General features: G+C 35.1%; 1 long non-coding RNA gene across 1 annotated transcript; it reads right to left on the bottom strand.

Moving 5' to 3' along the window:
- Positions 1-1,625: 1,625 nt before the first annotated feature.
- LOC146735094 (uncharacterized) lies at positions 1,626-8,896 on the bottom strand. Its single transcript, XR_014931329.1, has 2 exons — positions 8,791-8,896; positions 1,626-2,184 (listed from the first exon to the last, which is right to left on the bottom strand). It is a non-coding gene; the product is annotated as an uncharacterized LOC146735094 (long non-coding RNA).
- Between the last annotated feature and the right edge of the window lie 1,532 nt (positions 8,897-10,428).

The following is a 10,428-nucleotide window of genomic DNA, read 5'->3' as shown; positions in this document are numbered from 1 at the left end:
GTGGCAGAGCCATTGACACTGGTGATGGAGTCAACTGAAGCTTTTTGGCCAACTTGATCTTGTAGCTGTGCTTGACTTCTGAAAGGTCCTACAGGGTCATTGTGGTAGTTTGCTACGGTAACGGAACAATTTAACGTCACAGGAAATAAGGGTTGGGAAACAAAATGAATCCTTTAATTCATACCACTGAAAACACCTGACCCCAACCACATCCACCTCAACAATCATTTCCTTGGTTGATATGTTTGTTCCTGTATTCCCCTCGACCAGACTGTCATTATTGGGCATTCTGACCCTATGAATGAGATTATTGTTCGTGTGTATCTGTCTTCAGTTTATCATATTTAGAACACATATTATATTGGTGCATCTATGCCTAGCATCATTGGTTCTGGCAATATGTTTGACTGCTGCCTCTGTTGAGGCCCTCAAAATGGCAAACTACCTAGGCAGAACTGGGCTAAACTAATTCCTTATATTTGGTCCCATTGAATCAAAATAGTTTTGCAGGCCCCTGTTCAGTGAATATCCTTTTACCATAAATACAACATTCTGGGTGATGTTAGCCATGTAAAAAAAGGGACACGTTACGATCAGCAAATTCTTGTATTGTCCATTGAGTGCCAGCTTAAAGCCAGAGACTGCAGCAAGCACTTGGTAAATCAGAAAAATGCAACTTATGTGGAAATTAAAATTTATTTAACATGGTGCCCAAGGTTAGACATTCTTCCTTGCAAAAGAATGGTACATCTGGGCCCACCAACAGTACTGGATCATATGATACAGGGTCCCCTTTACAATCTGGTTTGTCACCAGAAATACAGTACTGATGTTCCCACTTGTAATCAAATGGTGCTTTGGCGTGGTGTGGAATTTGCAACCCTACCTAATATCCCTGCCCTCTGCTCGACGAATGAATCAACAGCAGGTGGCAGTGGTATAACAGTGGATCTACACTGAGGTTATTGTACCATCTCAGTCACCTCATATACTTATCTATCCCAAGAATTTTTCTATTTGGGCTACATTTTTTGAGTAGACTTGACTCATCAGAAAATATAGAACTAAACTAAAGGGCACTGGACCCCACACATGATCAATTTTATTGTCATATTGGATGATCCCATGTTTAAACCAAATTTGAAAGAATCCCATACACACGACCAAGATCTGGTTTCAGGACAATGTATATATCGGTATATACATATTGATATATACCGGTATATCACAAGATGTTTGATGCATGTGTACAGTTAGAATGTTAGCAGTCCTGGCATGTTAACGATGCAGCTGGAGATGTACGCTTGTACACACACACAAAGATCAATCCCAATCAGTTCCCATTTTTGAACAAAACAATGTGACATAACAACCCACTATGTATGATGCTCATATCAAGTTTGTTGTGATCTGCTATTACACTGCTGGGAAATTAGTGTGACCATGCCAACCACAATTAGTGTACACCATGAACCTAGGTCAAACTGTAAGCCCCTAATTTGTGCTACACATGAACAGTTGTTTTTAAATTATTAGACATAAATCATAGAGATCAAAGCTTTATGCTTCAATCAAGTTTAAATTTTTAAAGCAAACATTTTGTAGAATATAAACACAACACAATGTGGTATTGCAAGAAGCAGAAATAATATATTTGTGTCTTGTAGTTGTACAAACTATATTATTTGCCCAATTGAAGAATCTAACACTGCAATTTCAAATATTATAGAATTTTCCATAGTACTGAGCAATTTAATATATAGCATGTTTGAAAATAAACAATGCACCATCTTACTTATCATCTCACTCATTTGGAAAATATTGAGAGTTCAAATATTATAATTGTTGACAATATGCATAATGCTGACATGATCACATGCTTTACTACAAAGTGACCAACACTGACAAGGGTACAGAAGAGAAACGTTATTTCTAAATTAAGTATAAATTTATAATCACACTTTAATTCTTGTTGTTATACTGTATGGTACCTTTGTAATACAGTTTTATAATATTTTTGTTATTATCATTATAACAAAATACACCATAGAGTCACAAAATAATCAGAAAACTGAAAAAGTAGTATACAAATACAATTACTAAAAAGTCATAAATCATTGTTACAGGTACTGAAGCCATTGATACCATATTCTTTCATTTCTCTGTATAGTATTTCCAAGTTTCCTACAATAATAAAAAAAAAATTGTTAAAATATCTATCAAAATACAAAGCTTGTATGTTATGCTAATTTATCCCAGTACAGGGCCTAAGGGTTATCGGTAACAAGTCTTCCATTAGTAGTTAGTGTAGTGAGTCAGGTCAGGGAATTAATATTAATACCGGTAGTACCCAGTCCTAATTATAGGTAACAAATGACTCATTGGTCATTAGTGCAGTGAGTTAGGTCAGGTTCTCTGGGATTAATAAAACCCAGTCCTCATTAACAAATGCCAGAACAGAGCCCAAGGGATTAATAATACCCAGTATTAGTATAAGTAACAAAAGTCTGATTTGTACATGAAGTTAGTGCAGTGAGTCAGGTTAGGTTCCCTGGGTATAATAATGTCCAGTCCTAGATATAGGTAACAAAAGTCCCATTGCTAGTTAGTGCAGTGACTTAGGTCAGGTTCTCTGGGAATAATAATACCCAGTCCTGGTTATAGATAACAAATGACCCATTGGTAGTTAGTGCACTGAGTCAAGTCAGGTCCTCTGAAACTAATATACCCAGTTCTAGTTATGTGTCCCATTGGTCATCAGTGCAATGATTATGGCCATGGCCTCAGGATTAATACATGTAAAACCCAGTTCTAGTTATAGATAACAAATGTCTCATGTTCTCCCCAGACCCCAAGTCAAACACTGTATCTAATTTGCATAATTTTCCCATTGAATATTGTGATACAATAACTGTGTTAGTATAAAATTAGTTAAAATCTATCTACAATTAATTAAAGACGAGACAGTCTGATATTTTATATCATTTTACTCCATTGTCTTTTATGTATTTATCAAGTCAAATAAAGTTTGAAATAGAACAGCAAAACAAGCAGCCTATCGGCTGAGATAGCTCCGCTGTTAGCAAGGCACATTTCAATTAAAGAACTGAGGATATCATATAAGAAAATGAACAATATGTATGGTTTCAACAAGAATTCAAAAATATCACTTTTTACTAAAAATGACAAAAATATTCATCAAAATTAGATAATTGAAGATATCATCATGAAATGAACAAATCTGAGGGAGGTTTACCTGAGGTACATATATGTATAGTATCAAAGCAATCAGACTTGCGGTTTTTAACAAGAAGTCGAAAATATCACCTTTTATCAAAAATTACAAAAATATTGACTAAAATTAGAAAATTAAAGATATCATCACAAAATGAACAAATCTGAGAGAGATCCATATGTAGTACTTATATATATATAATAGCAAAGCAATCAGACTTGCTGTTTTCAACAAGAAGTCGAAAATATCACTTTTTACCAAAAACTACAAAAATATTCATCAAAACTAGAGAATTAAAGATATCATCACAAAATGAACAAATCTGAGAGAGGTCCAGGTGTAGTACCTATATATGTAATATCAAAGCAATTGGACTTGCGGTTTTTAACAAGAAGTTGAAAATATCACTTTTTACCAAAAATGACAAAAATATTTACCAAAATTAGAGAATTGAAGATATCATTACAAAATGAACAAATCTGAGAGAGGTCCACATGTAGTACTTATATATATATAATAGCAAAGCAATCAGACTTGCTGTTTTCAACAAGAAGTCGAAAATATCACTTTTTACCAAAAACTACAAAAATATTCATCAAAACTAGAGAATTAAAGATATCATCACAAAATGAACAAATCTGAGAGAGGTCCAGGTGTAGTACCTATATATGTAATATCAAAGCAATTGGACTTGCGGTTTTAAACAAGAAGTCGAAAATATCACTTTTTACCAAAAATATTCACCAAAATTAGAGAATTTAAGATATCATTATGAAATGAACAAATCTGAGAGAGATCCACATATAGTACCTATATATGTAATATCAAAGCAATCGGAATAGCGGTTTTTAACAAGAAGTCGAAAATATCACTTTTTACCAAAAATAACAAAAATATTCACCAAAATTAGAGAATTTTAGGTTTTGACAGTCTGCTATGCACCATTCCACTAATGCCTAGCTGTGTCGACTTTGTCGACAGCGGAGCTAAAAAGCAATAGAAATAGTTAATATGTTATAGCCAGTCAGTAAATATATTGTTATCCATGGAGATAACTGTTTATCATTATTTCGTGTCAAGTACAGTCAGTTTTAGTGCCCATGTCACTGTCGGTTCATGAGACATTAGGGCAAACATTTTTTTGTTGTGAGATTGCGAGTTATCAAAATAGGATGAAAATAATAAATCAATAATGACAAAATTTCAAACTAAAGTCAACGATTTTTCATTGATCTATACCTTATGTGTAATGCTATGATTACCCTAACTTTGTCCGCTAAACCGTAACATTCTTGCATTGAACAAATTTAGAATGTTTTGTTAATTAAAATCAGGGTTTTTTCTTGAAAAAAACTGCAAGAGGGAGCACTGCAATTCAGCGGCACCACCAAGTAGGGGAGATGGGGTTTTCCCTATCAGGGTGTGGAGCATTCTCTGGCTTCCTTTGGGCCAAAATTTCTGTCAGACATGTCAAAGTTGAAGACTGAAGCCACTTGTGATCCCTTGTCATTCAGAATTTTGTGGTTGCCAGAAAATCTGCCCCCGAGGGTAAGGGGCACATGGCCGTGGCATGAGGGCGATGCACCCCTGTTTCTTGTTTAAAAAAATTCCTGAAAATGATTCATTGGCGATTGATTATCTTAGAACCACTAATAAACAGACTGGCAATCCAGGTATTTCTTTTGATCTAACGTGTGTCTCGAGTTAATGTTTTAATCTTAGAAAGAACTGGGGATGATAAAAAAAATGTCCACAAAGTCATGTGATAACATACGACTTTGTGAGGAACTATGGTGTTTCAACAGGAAGTGATGCAAAAGGTCAGACCGAAGTTTCATATTTTATCTTACATTTTGCCCTGATGTATCATATTTTTCAAGAGTTTTTTAATACATGATCAGCGAAATACAGTAACATAATACCAGCTCTGTTGTAGACATGGCGACGTCAACTATCCTAGAAAAATCGACTAACTATCAGAAAAAATATTATGGTAAAAGTCGTTCATTTTTCTTTATTATACATTCAAGAACATTACTATAAAGATGGTTTATACATTCAAATAATCATTACTTTCCTAAAATATGGTCAATTTTGGCTACAAAATATATTATTTGGCAAATCAACTTAAAACTCAACTCGCCATTCGGCAAAATTTGGCAAAGCATGAGCCACCAGCGTAGCCGAAACACACAATCATTGGGCAGATGGACACCTCCAAACAACAGTGTTGCCAGTCAGTTTTTTTTTCTTTGCCGACGCCTGCAGTTGAATAATTTTTGCTTCGATTTATGTACAGTTTTATTTTCAATGGGACCTAATTTCACTTGTTTTTTTTTTGAATTAAAGTACAAACTGCAAATAATAGTGTACCAAATCAGTATATTTTCCGGACATATGCAGCATTTGTGATTTGTGAGACTTGTTTTGTCACATTGTTGCTGTTACGTGCAATGGGCAAATTATTAATATTCTAGTATTTGATTTGGATTTAGAGGGGCCACACCCTTGAAAGAACATCTCACAGGGTCACATCACTGTACCATTACGCTTTAGAGGTGTGGAGAGAACACTGTTGTTATACATGTAGGTAAAAATGTCCAATTTGTTGTTAGTGCAGTGAGTCAGGTTAGGTTCTAGGGGAATAATAATACCTTATTATTAGTTTTATAGTTAGTGCAGTGAGTCGGGTCAGGTCGTCTTCGATTACCAGGTAATAATACCTAGTCCTACCGGTCACTGGTAGTATACCGTAGTGGTTGTCGCATCAGACTCATGATTTGTAGACCCAAGTTCAAATCCTACTAAGGCTGAACACAGAAAGCCCAATTCCACTGGCCAAGATTTATTCACTAACGAATGCGACTTTGGGGGAACTTTGATTAAGGTCGGATAGCGCATTAAATTGCCATTTGATAGGAAAATGGCCGCACAGCCCTGTCATGTAGTCCCAAACTTGAATATGACTTCTGTGGCAAAAATGCACTATGTGTCAGCACTTGCAATTTGCACATAAAAAAAAGTCAGGAGAGACAACAGTGACATTCAATGTCCGGAACTGTTGCCTGGCACAAAAAAATTATTAAAAATAATAATAATACCTAGTCCTAATTATGAGTAACAAATGTCTTATTGGTTGTTAGTGCAGTGAGTCAGGTTAGGTTCTGAGGGAATAATTATACCTTATTATTTGTTTCATAGTTAAGACAGTGATTCATAATATCCAGTTTTAGTTATACATGTACATGTATAGGGAAGAAATGTGTTATATACATGTAAAGGGAAGAACTGTGTTAACTCCATATTTGATTTTGCAAAAAGTTGTGAGATAGAAAATTGAACTGTAGATGGCATTTGGGGGGCTCACATCTTTTCCATAGAGCCCTCCGTTAAAATAAGCTTTTTACCTCTCCTGTTTTCAAGCAACGTGCAAGTTATTTTTAAAAATTTTATGGTTATATTGTTCAGTTCAATTTTCAATCCCACAATTCTTTGCAAAATCCAATATTGAGTTAACACATTTCTTCTCTATAGGAAGCCATTATCCCATTGATCATTAGTGCAGTGAGTCAGGACAACGTTGTTAGATACAAATAGATTGAATGGTAAACTTTTGATTTTCAAAGGATTTTTTTTAGTAATATTATTTATTCACTTATGGAACATGTATAAATGATTGTTTAAACATTCATCTATCACAGCAAGTATTTGGAAATGAAATTAAGAAAGCATTTCTGTGAATTCATGGCGTCCCAAAATTCAGTAGGAATTCCAAGTGGTTACTCACATTCTGGAGCTACATTTATATCCACAATGCAGCAATAATAAAGATGGTTTTTGTATTGTAAAACTTACTAAACAAATTAAAATGTAATACAAAGATTGAAATAACCATGAATGGTTGTTATTAGTGAGATTAATAACAAGTGTATAATGAGATTAATAACAAAATTGTATGTCTTTTCTAAATGACTATAGTATTGCCTAGGCTGTTTTATAGCTGTGGAATCATAGCCCTATGTTGCCGACCGCATTATTTACGTGACTGACTCTGGCCGGCCCATAGGGCTATGGGGCCTTGTGCGACTGAATACCGGTTAAAATCCACATGCCAAATTTGGTCGTCGCGAAAATCACATTTTAAGACCTTCGAAAGTACTCACTATGTTTATTTACTTCCAAACAATGACCAGAACCTATTTGCGCTGTGAAATGATGACGGTGGTCATAAAAAATTGACTTTATTTACCGTACACCGAGTCGCAGGAAAATAACAAGACGAAAGACGCCATTTTGTATTCCAGAGTTTATAGCAAATTACGCGAGACCTATAATTTTGTACCACGTGACCGAAATCAGTAGATAAATTGCGTTTATGCAACTAGTTTCTATTATTAAACAAAAATCATACAATTATAAATACTGTATGTGATTGCTTTCTTGGAACAATTAGAATAACGGGAAGAGTGAGTTTTATTCTTCCACCACTGTATCACATGACCGCCAAACGAGATTACATTTATTCTGTGCTCGGGAGCGTGGGATGTCAATGGCTGCCGTTTTCTCGTAATTTGCTTGGTTTCTGCGGTAATTGTAAAATATCACAAATTATTGCTTATTTATAAACACAAATTGCAAACAAAAGTTTGTATGTTATTCATCCAGCAATCAATTCACAATAAAGGTACGTCACACCATAGTAATCGAAAGCAAAAGCGATTTAATTTACGTATGCCAGATTTCTGTTATTAAACTGTGATAGATCCCGTAGCTCTATGTTCGACGTACAACTACAAAATTAAAAAAAAGACGTCCAAATGAAATTGTTAGGGCGAAATTCGATTGTAGGTCGCACCAAAGAGCTACGGAACCGCAGCTAGCTGTTTTATTGACTATTGACACACCTTTGTCATTTACGCAAGTGTATATTATACAAATTGTTCTATCTCGTCATGTTATAGAGAAAAAATATGATAAAATAAGAAAGTGACTGACATGTTTTATACAAGAATATCATTCAGGTTATGGGTATAAATTACTAATATCAAGACCTCATTAATTACTTAAATCTTGCGTATTAAAACATTTTAATTTCAAGAAAATAAATAGCTGCTAAAATATAAAAATTTCCAGAATGGATGCTACAACTTGACAACACCAGCGAATTCTGTCATCATATACGAAATATTTTACAGAAATGCATCTCAAATGGAAGAAACACAAAACGGAAAAATAGCATATTGCTCGGTGGCTCTGTTGTTGTCCGCCTGCTCAACGTCCGCATATAGATTATTTAAATTCAAGCTGGACATGTACATGAAGTTTAAACTATCACTTTCTGGATCAGATGAACTATATACATGTCTATAAATTACTGTTTTGAGAAATCGATGCACATTCGAAATTGGAATTGAACACAACATGATGATGATGATGATAGAATCAAATGGACGACTCGAGACGCCGCAGCAGTCTGAGCAGGCACACTAAACAAGTCATAGTGCGATAGCTAGCTAGTAAATATCAATATTAGTATTGAATTGTCATATACTTACCTAGCAGCTTCGCCGAACAGTTTCGATGCACTAACACCATTTCAATCGGCGACGGATATGCTATGCAATTGATTTTTAAAAGTACGACAGTTGAATTGAGCTCCGCGATATGGCTGTTAGTACAGCCGATTGTAATACCCCCTAAGTTAGCGTCACTGTGTCTGCGTCAAAAAGATGACAATTCGGTCTGAAAAGATGCGCAAGTAAAGAAAACTTAAATTTAACATAACAAATTACTCCAAATTATACACAAACTGTCCAGAATTATTCAGAATTATGAGATTTATTGACTTGTGAAGAAAAATAATAACAAAGAGCAAGAGAACGTTGGTTTTAATTTTCGCGGGTACCAAAATAGTGGCAAATACCAAAATAGTGGCTTAACACACGTCGGCTACAACATAAAGAAAGGTGCTAACAAGTGGGAAAGGAAAATGCTTATTCGACAGTTACAGAATCAACTACTCCGGATTTTCGTTACCCATCACCATAATGACGTCATTGGTGACTAAACATCACGATTATACTGTATGTACATACACTTCTTGAGCACACATTTTGATTGCATTTGCATTTGGACCTGTGTCTATTAACAGTTCTATTTGGACTACTTTCTGAATATTAAATATTATGCTCGGAATTGATCACTTATATTGATCTAACCGTAATTTTTGGCAGAAGAGTGAATACAACGCCCACTAGATGTGTCGCATTGTCAGAAAGCATCTTATAGCTTCTTAAAACTTATAGAGTTAATTTATAATATGGATTATTCCTTTCCAATTTAAGAGCGCCCCAGCAGTGAACCGCTGCATGATCGATTACACGACGACTTTGTTTAGTTGTTCGTTATTTAGTTTTCATCGGCGGATGACCACAAGCAATATAAAGCGATATCAACTCAGGAAACAGCGTTTGACTATTTACTCGCCAGGAAACAAGCGATGAGTGAACACGCTAAATTCTTATATGCGGAACGTGGCCATGTACTGCAGGCAGCTGTATCAAGTCAAGTTGTGTACCTGCGCAAGACGCGTAGAGTGTTGTGTTGTAGTTGACGTACTAGTCCTGTTCGATACATATTTAATATTAACATCACTTTTCTTGTCATATCAACAAATATATCAGCAATTCGTTTGTTTGAGAGAACTATGAAATGCATTTTTTTCCTTCCAGCATAGTGTGCCAACCGAGACAATTAAAATGTTAAAAGTGGTTGCCACGGCAATGGCCCTAAGCTGCCACTTGCACACCAAAACTGTTTATATTTTACATATTCTGATCATTCCATAAATGTATGGTGGTAACCCCATTCCAAAAATAATACTAACAACCTATCTGACTCAGTAGAAATGTAAAATATGTATTATTTCGCCCTAATTATGCAAACTACGAGCAGAATATCCAACAATATTTATTGTCATCATAATTTGTCTGTTTTTGAGAGAACTACGGTTATAGCATGCCTAACTCGACAATTGCGAAGGTTGAAAGGTGGTTAAAAATTGTTGCCATGGCAACACCACTAAGCTACAATATTGACTTGTCTACCAAACATTTTCATACTTTTCTGAATCTGATCTTTTTAAAATGGTATGATGGCACTTGTCCCTCAAAACAGCATCAACATATCTCTGG

Source organism: Saccoglossus kowalevskii, chromosome 13 (genome assembly GCF_978046115.1).
Source record: "Saccoglossus kowalevskii chromosome 13, keSacKowa6.1, whole genome shotgun sequence".
NCBI classification, from domain to species: Eukaryota; Metazoa; Hemichordata; class Enteropneusta; family Harrimaniidae; genus Saccoglossus; species Saccoglossus kowalevskii.
This window is presented reverse-complemented; position numbering and strand designations above follow the sequence as displayed.